Source organism: Zootoca vivipara, chromosome 7 (assembly GCF_965207765.1).
Source record: "Zootoca vivipara chromosome 7, rZooViv2.hap1.1, whole genome shotgun sequence".
Lineage (NCBI taxonomy): Eukaryota > Metazoa > Chordata > Lepidosauria > Squamata > Lacertidae > Zootoca > Zootoca vivipara.
In genome coordinates, this window is record NC_142590.1 from 81,692,742 (window position 1) to 81,702,006 (window position 9,265).

The following is a 9,265-nucleotide window of genomic DNA, read 5'->3' on the forward strand; positions in this document are numbered from 1 at the left end:
CCTTTCTCAAACTCCAACTCTCCACAGAACTCAAATGTCAGCACAAAGCTTTCTGAGATTGCAGTTGCAAAGGCTCTTGGGCTTGCTACGGTAGTCATTTCCCCATTCTTTTGGTATAATTTTTGCACTTTTCCTACTCTTTTGGGGCAATTTTTGCACTTTTTGTGTCCTTTTGCAGTTTACATAAATTTTTTTATTTCCTGGTGTCACACATGGTCACACACACGAGTCAAACATGCAAAAGTGTGGAGACGCCTGTATTCCAGAGTTCTAACTGCATAAATGTTAAAGGCACCACACCCTTCATTTCAGTGGTTTGATAGACGTGTAATTGTAAGCAGGCTGCATCTTAAATTTTTAGACTATTTTTGGGGGTCCTTGGAGTAATCTTATATTTTGTAAGATTGTGTTAACATGGAAAAAACTGGAAAAGAACAAGAGATCATATTTCTAACTGGAGACAGATATAATGCAACTACTGTGCAGGCTTTCCTTATAGGGAAAAATAAGCTAATTTGCGGTACACTAGCTGAGATTTCAATGCAATACATTGCTTTACTTAACACTGTGTTGATTAACAGTGGGTAGCCCACATAATTGTTTAATTTTTTAGTACCACATTTTAGGATAGAAAGCAGTTGAAGAGAATACAATACTTGCTTCCCACCCACCCACCCCCATATGAGCCCTTCTCTGTATGTTGACGCCCTACTTAGGTTTTATTGGCCTACTTAGACAAGAAATAAGATGAGTAGTTAGTTAGTTAGTTAGTTAGTTAGTTAGTTAGTTAGTTAGTTAGTTAGTTACAGGTAGGTAGCTGTTGGTCTGAAATATATAAATATTTCAGTTGAAATATATAAAAAATTGTCCAGTAGCACCTTAGAGACCAACTAAGTTTGTTCTGGGTATAAGCTTTTGTGTGAATGCACACTTCTTCAGATACATTCGGATACGTTATTTGGTTAGTTAGTTAGTTAGTTAGTTAGCTAGCTAGTAACATGCATTCATTTCCTCAGAAGTACCAAAGGCAGGAGACCACAAGCAGATTTGTTAGAGCCTGAAGCACATGCTCTACTCCCTTTCATATTCCGGTGCAATTCTTAAAAAGTACCACAGTAGAAGACAGATAAAGAGAAGAAAATCCCTTCTGAGGCCTTCCCTGCTGAGGGCTTGCTGGCCTAGTGAGGTTAGAAATATAGTGACATGAAGCAGGCCCCCTTTTGATGTTAGGATGCATACATGGAATTCCCTGCTCAAAGAGGCCCACCAAACACCCTCTTGTGTTTTTAAGACGATTGGCTTGAAAAGCTTTTATCTCAAGAGACATTTGAAGGACTTCACAGCATATTTGTCTGATCTTCCAATGTGCTTGTTACACTGGCTATCTTTTTTGCAGGACAATCCAAGGCTAGATCTACACAGCTATAAAAAAAAATGCTCTGAAAATGCTCTTGAAAAACCCACTGTAAAGCTCACAATGGAAAATATTGAGTTGCGGTTTTAGCTCTACATCGCCATCTGGTGTCACGGGTGTTATAACGTTTAAAACGTTGTAATTTGACTAATATAGCTGAGTCCCAAATCCCAGCTTGGTAACAGTAGGGTGGAGTTATCACCACATCCCTAGCCCTATTTCTTTTCTCTTTTTTCTGAATTTTTTTAATTCATTTTATAATAACACACATAATAAAACAAAAGACAATGCACAATACAACTAACAACAAAGAAAGGGTCCCCCCTTCTGATTTTCATTTTAAATCATCTTTAGCAGTTTTCATAAATCATAGCTTAAAATATTCTTTAAATTCTATCCTTTACTATAAATTCCTCACATATTAACATTAGCAATTATCTAATTTAATCTAAACTATCATCTCATAAAAATCAGATGTTGTATTATTTGTTGGCATCTCTCCATATTAGAGGCTGCAGCAGGGTTTAAGAAACAGGGAATGGTGAAACTTGTATTTCCCAACTTGAAAAACGAAAGTTAAGTATCAGTTCCAGTCACCACAGTAGCTTCAAAGCCTCCAGCCAGGAAACAAAAGTTAAAAGTATCCCTCTATTGTGACGTCACAATGGTCTCTCGCCAATCTGAATAGGGTGCTGCTTTCAGTCCAAATTCCATAACTTCGCAGGGATTTAAGTGAATGCACACTTCTTCAGATACACTGGTGCATGCACACGAAAGCTCATACCAAAATAAAAACTTAGTTGGTCTTTAAGGTGCTACTGAAGGATTTTTTTTATTTTGCTTCGACTCAGACCAACATGGCTACCTACCTGTAACTAGACTCATGGGAAAAGTTATGGAATAAAGACCTAAAATTTACTGGTTGTTGTTCATTAAAAGAAAACATTATGAACATGATGTATAGATGGTATCTGACTCCTACAAGACTTGCAAATATGTATAAGAACATAACCAACCTATGTTGGAAGTGTAAAGTTAAGGAGGGTACATTCTACCATATGTGGTGGACATGTAAAATAGCTAAGGCCTTCTGGGAAATGATTTACAATGAACTGAAAAAAAATGTTCAAAATAACTTTCATTTAAAAACCAGAGGCATTTTTATTAGGTTTAGCAGGAGAAGAAATACTGAAGGATAAAAAAGTATTGGTTTTATATGCGATGACAGCAGCAAGAATATTATACGCCCAGGGATGGAAAGAGGAAAGAGCCCCATCGAAAGAAGAATGGATACTGAAGATGATAGAATATGCGGAGTTGGCACCATTAATCAGGAAGATCAGGCACTAAGAGGACAATAAGTTTAGTAGAGAATGGTAAAACTTTATTGAATACATTAAAGAACACTGTAATAGTTTTAAAACATTAGCAGGATTCACATAACATTTGTAATTTAAATCAACAAAGGGTAAAAATGGAGTATAACAAAGTTAGATAAAGTAATTAGAGGCAATTAAAAGAGGAAGAATTCTGGAAGCCAGGGGAGGGGTGGGAGGAAGTCCGGGGGTTTAGAAATTCTGTACTGTGTTGATATGAATATGGTTTTGTGGAAATAAGTGTACATGTCTCTGTGTACGTGTGTGTGTTTAAAAAAATGTTTTCTTTTTGAAAATAAAATATATATTTTTAAAAAGAGAGAGAGAGAGAGAGAGAATGAAAAGCATGATAACAGTTTCAAACACAAAATACAAGTTCCTGAAGGTTCTTTGTTGTTGAGACTAGATTTTGGTAGACTGCACACTGAAAGGCACCTCACTGATACATATTTCTAAATTTGCTTAGACTATATAACCTTAGGGGCAAATTACATATCATCTGTCATCTCCCAAGAGGTTCTGTTCTTTTATTATTATTATTAAAAAGCAGCCATTTGTGCTGATTCGGACTGGCACTTTGGGAGGGATTAGCTCCTTTCCAAGTGCTACCGGTATTTTCCTTTCTTAAATTGCCTATCCCATTAGCTGTGGTGGCGGAAAATATAGGTATTCACATAACACAAGCAACTCTTCCTGCTCCACCCCATCATGGGTTATAGTAGCTTCAGGGTGATTTAAGGTGGGTTTAATTGTGTTGTGTACCCAATAGCCAAATGAGTCCCCCCCTCCCTTCAAAATAGCATTAAAATTTAAGAAATCAGTATTGCCAATTTGCAGCACTGAGAGTGCTGTGGGTGTCAAGACAAAGTCAACTTGGAACAAAATTAATCCCTTAGAATAAAATTTTCTCCTTGGTGCAGTGAACCCCCAACAGTGTTATGTAATGTTTTCTTAATCGCATGGCACAAGAGCCAAGGAATTATGTTCCCTAGCAAAGCATAAAAGAATGCCAGCATTTGAGATCCTAACTAATTGTAGTGGTCATGTCTATGTGGCTGCAACTGAACCAAATGTTTTTAGGTCAGCAGCAGCCACATACCGGTAGTTACACATCACATGACAGCATCACAGTCTTCACGGTCCCTCTATGATTCTATAAATGTTTCATTCACCTTCCAAATGGAGCAGCCAGTGAAGTGGTGTTGGTCTGATAGCATCACATACTACATTTCTTCTTTTCCTATATATCAGGCACGTCCAACAGGTAGATCGTGATCTACTGGCAGATCACTGGACATCTGTGGTAGATCACTGGCTCCCCCCAAAGAAGCTCAACAACTTTGGCTATCCTAAAAAATGCTCAACATTTTAGCCCTTCACCCCCCCCCCAAACAGGGCTTTCCTCCCGCCTCAGAAAAGCTCAACAACTCTGACCTGAACCCCTGAAAACGGGCTTTCCTCCTCCCTAAAAAAAGCTTAACAACTTTAGTCTCTTCAGAGTTGGCCACCTCTGCTATATATTATCAAAAAAAGTTCCCCCTAGTCTATGAAAATTTGTCTCCCATAATCCACTCTGTGAAGGGATGGGGGAGCTTTGAATGCAAGCCAATTATTTTAAATGGAGTCATTTCACACATACAGTTTGAAGTTATATATTACTAGATGAAGATAAATCACACAATGTGCACAGCATGTGTGAGTGCGCCCACTGGTGGTTTTTAATATTTGTTTTCAGAGTTCAAAAATATGCACATGAAATAAATACTAAACATAACAAATAAAAATATCAGTTCTTTCCTAAAACCACATCATTCACATATAACATTCACTCAGAAGAACTGAAGCAGTGTATGATAATAAAGTTAAAATGAAATACAAAAGATACAAGCCTTAAAACCCATAAAACAACTTTGCAATTATATAAGTGTGATGAACACTTTATGATAGTTGCTTGGTGTTACACTCTCCTATCATGCTAGAAAAAGTATAAATATCTTCAATGTTAGATTCCAAAGGTATTGTGACAGAGATTAGCCATAAGCTTCCTTCTCACTAAATAAAGGATATGTGGCTGAAAGAGTCAAAACAAAGAACAATGGTCAGAAAATAAAATCCCTCTATTGTACTGGCCTGGCTGCCATGATACTAAATTACCTGCAGGTGTTTCTCATTCAAACGTTATGTAAGCTAAAAACGTATTGGATTTTATTCTTTAAGCAAGGCATGTCAAATCAGAAAGGATATGCCCTCTTTATGCTCTTTGCTGTGAATGACTTTTCATCTCCTATTTCTATACTAGAGGCCCTGTTCATTAAAAAAGATCAACATCTTTCCATGTAAGCAGCAGGTGATAGGTCTGGTTCCCATACTCAGCTCTTGTTCATAGTCAAATCTGCTGGTGCATGGGATACATTTTTCTTCAACGTTTTCTCACAGCCATGAGAAACTGAGAAGTGATACAATAACAGATCCAGAAAATTCTTGTTGCCAATTATATTGTCTTTCAACTACTTCCTATTTCTATTAACACTCTGGTCAGTGACTGATATAAATTGATTCATTCATTCTACTAACAAAAGCAACTGGATTCCTATATGTTACCAAATTGCTATAATTTATTCTAGAGAGTTTCTTAGTAGGAAAATAACCTGTTCCTGTTAGAGGAAGGGAAATAAGTGACATTGTCTAATATGAGACAATATGTATTATCCAATAAGATTCTTTGTAAAAAACCAAACCCATAATTATGGATATAATAAATCTGAATGTTTTGTAACTATTGAACCAATATAATGTGGAGTAAAAAGTTACTTTTTTAAGGATTATGAAATCATTATGAGCATACAGTAGTTTAATTTCTTGATGTGTGTAATTCACTGCATCACACGCTGCATGTGGAAGTAACCACTTGTCTTTAGAACATTAAATAATTAGCACAGAAGATGAAGATGATAAATTTGTTTGTACACTGAGGCATTTCATCTGATACAACATTGGTGGGCTATCCACATGTGTTTTGTATTTTTATTTAAATGATAATACTTATGAGCACAACCTACCTTTAATTGACTAATGTTGGGAACTTGCCAAATGGTGACCATTTCACTGAGAACATTCTAATACTTGAGTTTATCTAGAAGGGCAATTTAAATACTAAATTATCATTATTTCTTTCAATAAGAGTAATGTAGGAAATTATATTCAATTTTGGAGTCAAGCCTAATTGCAGTGGATATTTGATGCTGCATTGAAATAAAAGGAGTCTTTAAAATATCTTAATATAGTGCACAATTTCATTTGCAACTGTTATTTAAAGTCCTGACATATACTTGTCAGCCTGTGTATCAAATAAACCTTGAAACACAGATGCTTGATATGGAGTTCTTAAAAAGAGCTATGGGGGTTTGCATAAGTATTTTCCGTTTGATCTCAATATACCTGAAGGCAAAAAAAGGTGTGTTATTTAAAAGGATTTGTTGATTCCCTCTTCTTTTGTTGTTTCTTTGATAATTGCACCAGTTTCTTTCATGTTGGAGCCTGAGGCTTTACTAAAATGAAAAGCTTATATTTGTGTTACCACTGTCATGGTGGGCTAAATCTCAAATCCCATATAATTCAGTTGAGGCTAATTGGTGAAAGCAATGTTGTGAACTTTATGTCCATGGTATATAGACCCAAAGGTAGAATTCAACAGGAAATTATTCTGCCCCTTCATGGCAAATTGTGGCAAATTGCTGACAATCCTGTGGCATGGATCCAATGCTGTCCCAAATTTCTATCTATCATTATAATTTTTGTGAAAGGAACTCAGGAACCCACTCTAAATTGGTTCACAGCATTTACAAAAATAAATAAATAAATAGCAGGTTTTGCAGGTGGCAGCAGAGGCAGATTTAGGGTAGCATGACTGGTTTGGCTGCACTGGGCACGGAGCCTCAAGGGTGCTGCAGGGGGGCACCACATCTACTGTATGATGTTGAATGGAAGGTGAGAGGCAGAGGGACACCAAATTTTGGTATTGTACTGGGCACCAATGAAATTTGAGACACCAAAATCTGCCACTGGTGTTAGATTATCGGTATGTCCTGGGAGACTAGGGTTAAAATCAGGACTCAAGACATGAAGCTCACCAGGTAACCTTTGGCTAGTCACCTTGACCTCAATGCCGTTCTGCCCTACTTCTACCCAAGTGAACTTCAGCACTATACAGATAAGCTTTTGTGGCATTGTTGTTGTTGTTTAGTCATTTAGTCGTGTCCGACTCTTCGTGACCCCATGGACCATAGCAATGCTTTGTGGCATTGCTTCACAGCAACTGCTGCTGGCAATTGCAAACACTAGCAAAGTTTTTAATGTGAGCAATTATTATGCCACATGGTGAGTATCAACTAAATTCTGTAACAACTTTCTAATTTTGTATTGGAAATCATGGCATAAAGTCTGCTCTTGAACACAAATGTTCAAAACATAGCACCCAAAATTCTTGTGGGTAGGATTGTTTGCCTTTGTGGTTACTTTTTTTGAAGCTCTCCTTCACAAAGATTTTGTAAAATAAAAAAAATTCCTTCAGTAGCACCTTAAAGACCAACTAAGTTTTTATTTTGGTATGAGCTTTCGTGTGCATGCACACTTCTTCAGATACCTGAAGAAGTGTGCATGCACACGAAAGCTCATACCAAAATAAAAACTTAGTTGGTCTTTAAGGTGCTACTGAAGGAATTTTTTTATTTTACTTCGATCCAGACCAACACGGCTACCTACCTGTAACCAAAGATTTTGTAGACAGGGATAACAACAAGAAAATAGGAAAATATCTTTATCATAAAGCTTCTAGACATTGTTAGCTCTAGTGATTTACTATACAACAAAATTAGAATTTATACTAACCCATGGTATTCGAGCCATGTGCATACACCTCTTGGGTCCTAGGCTAGATTCACCATATTTTGCTAAATACTATGTGGTCATGATTTGGGAGTTTCCCATTGTGAAGATTGGCCCTTTACTTTCCCCTGTATTTATCCACTTTAAAGACAGAGGCTCATATGCCTCACATAGGTAAGTGTGCTTAGGATCGCAGCATTAACATTTTCTGCACCCCTTGACATATTGGCTTTTTTCTTATCACAATTTAACATTCGACAACTGGGATGTTCTCAGTTGCAGGAAAACTGGGACCAGTGGTAGAATAAGTAAGCTTATGCCACAACAATATGTATTAAGTATTGCAGGTGCCAGAAGAATCTTGCTTTTGCACCAACAGATGGGTCCCTTCCAACGCTACAATTCTATATGGTTATCCCTCTGAAAATAATGGTAGCCTAGTCCTCACAAAGAGCAGAAGGATGTCAGGATTGCAAACGATATAGGGCAGGGGCAACGCTTTTACCCAGTTTAGCATGTGGGCTTTTGTGGAGTAGTTTTCACTTCATCGGATGCTTCAGTTGGCATTTATACACAGACAGAGGGACGGGAAATATATGCGGCAAATTTCGAGGAGCACCACCATCTTTATACTATATAATACTTTAATCCAGTGGGTTTTTTCCTGGGGGCACGCAGGGGTACGCATAAACATAAACATTTTGTGAATCTTTGTACTTTTGTCCATTTACTGTATTTCTTTCCCCCGATTTGAACTATAAAATGGTGATTTTCTTGAGTCAAAATGAGAGTACCCATAAACATTTTTAAAGGGAAAAAAAACCACTGCTTTCATCTCAAGTTTTCCACAATAGGTGCCTTCTTGGGCTGCCCTAAACTGGGAAAAAGCCCCAAGGAATTCAGCAGGGTTTCCTATTAGGATTGTGCAGCTAGTAATAATCACCTCTCTCCCTCCTTTGCCCTGTTTGTATTTTTTTCTAAACACTAATACAAATCTGTTTAACAAGTCGTCCCTGGAGTTGACTTTCTGTTTATCTGTGGCGGAGGCAGATGGGAGACCGTTTTCAAAACAAAAACAAACAACGAAACAGTGAAGTTTGTTGCCATCCAGTCAAAGCGTTTCCTCAGCAAATCATTTAGCGCAACAACTAGCAAACCTAGTATCTTTTATCTGTTTGTTTTTATTTTAAAAGCTGGGTCCTCGTGGCAGCTTTCCTTCAGGAATTCTCTCGAAGCTTTATTTCCTCCCCAGTTGTTGTTGTGGTGGTGGTGGTTTTTAAAAAAGCATCCTCGTGGCAACTTTTCCTCTCATAACCTCCCTCAGATCTTCATCCCTCCCCTCAACTCGGTGTGTGTATGAGAGGGAGAGAGCGGAGAGCCCGCCTATATCTCCTAATTTGATTGGTTGTCTGGCTCAGTCCTGCTGAAGACTGACGCAAAACCGTCTTTGCTGGACAGGTGCGCGCGTTACCTCCTCCCCCTCCCCGCGCGCCAAAATATATAGGAGAGGGCGGGAAAGACCGTTGGTTTTGCGCGCGAGCCTCTCCTCTTCAGGAACGCCACGGAAAAAGGATCAGTAGATAGAGACGAG

The 9,265-nt window shown here is 37.9% G+C and overlaps 1 long non-coding RNA gene across 3 annotated transcripts in view; it reads right to left on the minus strand.

The window, feature by feature from the left end:
* LOC148685161 (uncharacterized) overlaps positions 1 to 9,265 on the minus strand; it is a 38,102-nt gene that overhangs the window by 18,275 nt on the left and 10,562 nt on the right. The window lies entirely within an intron of this gene.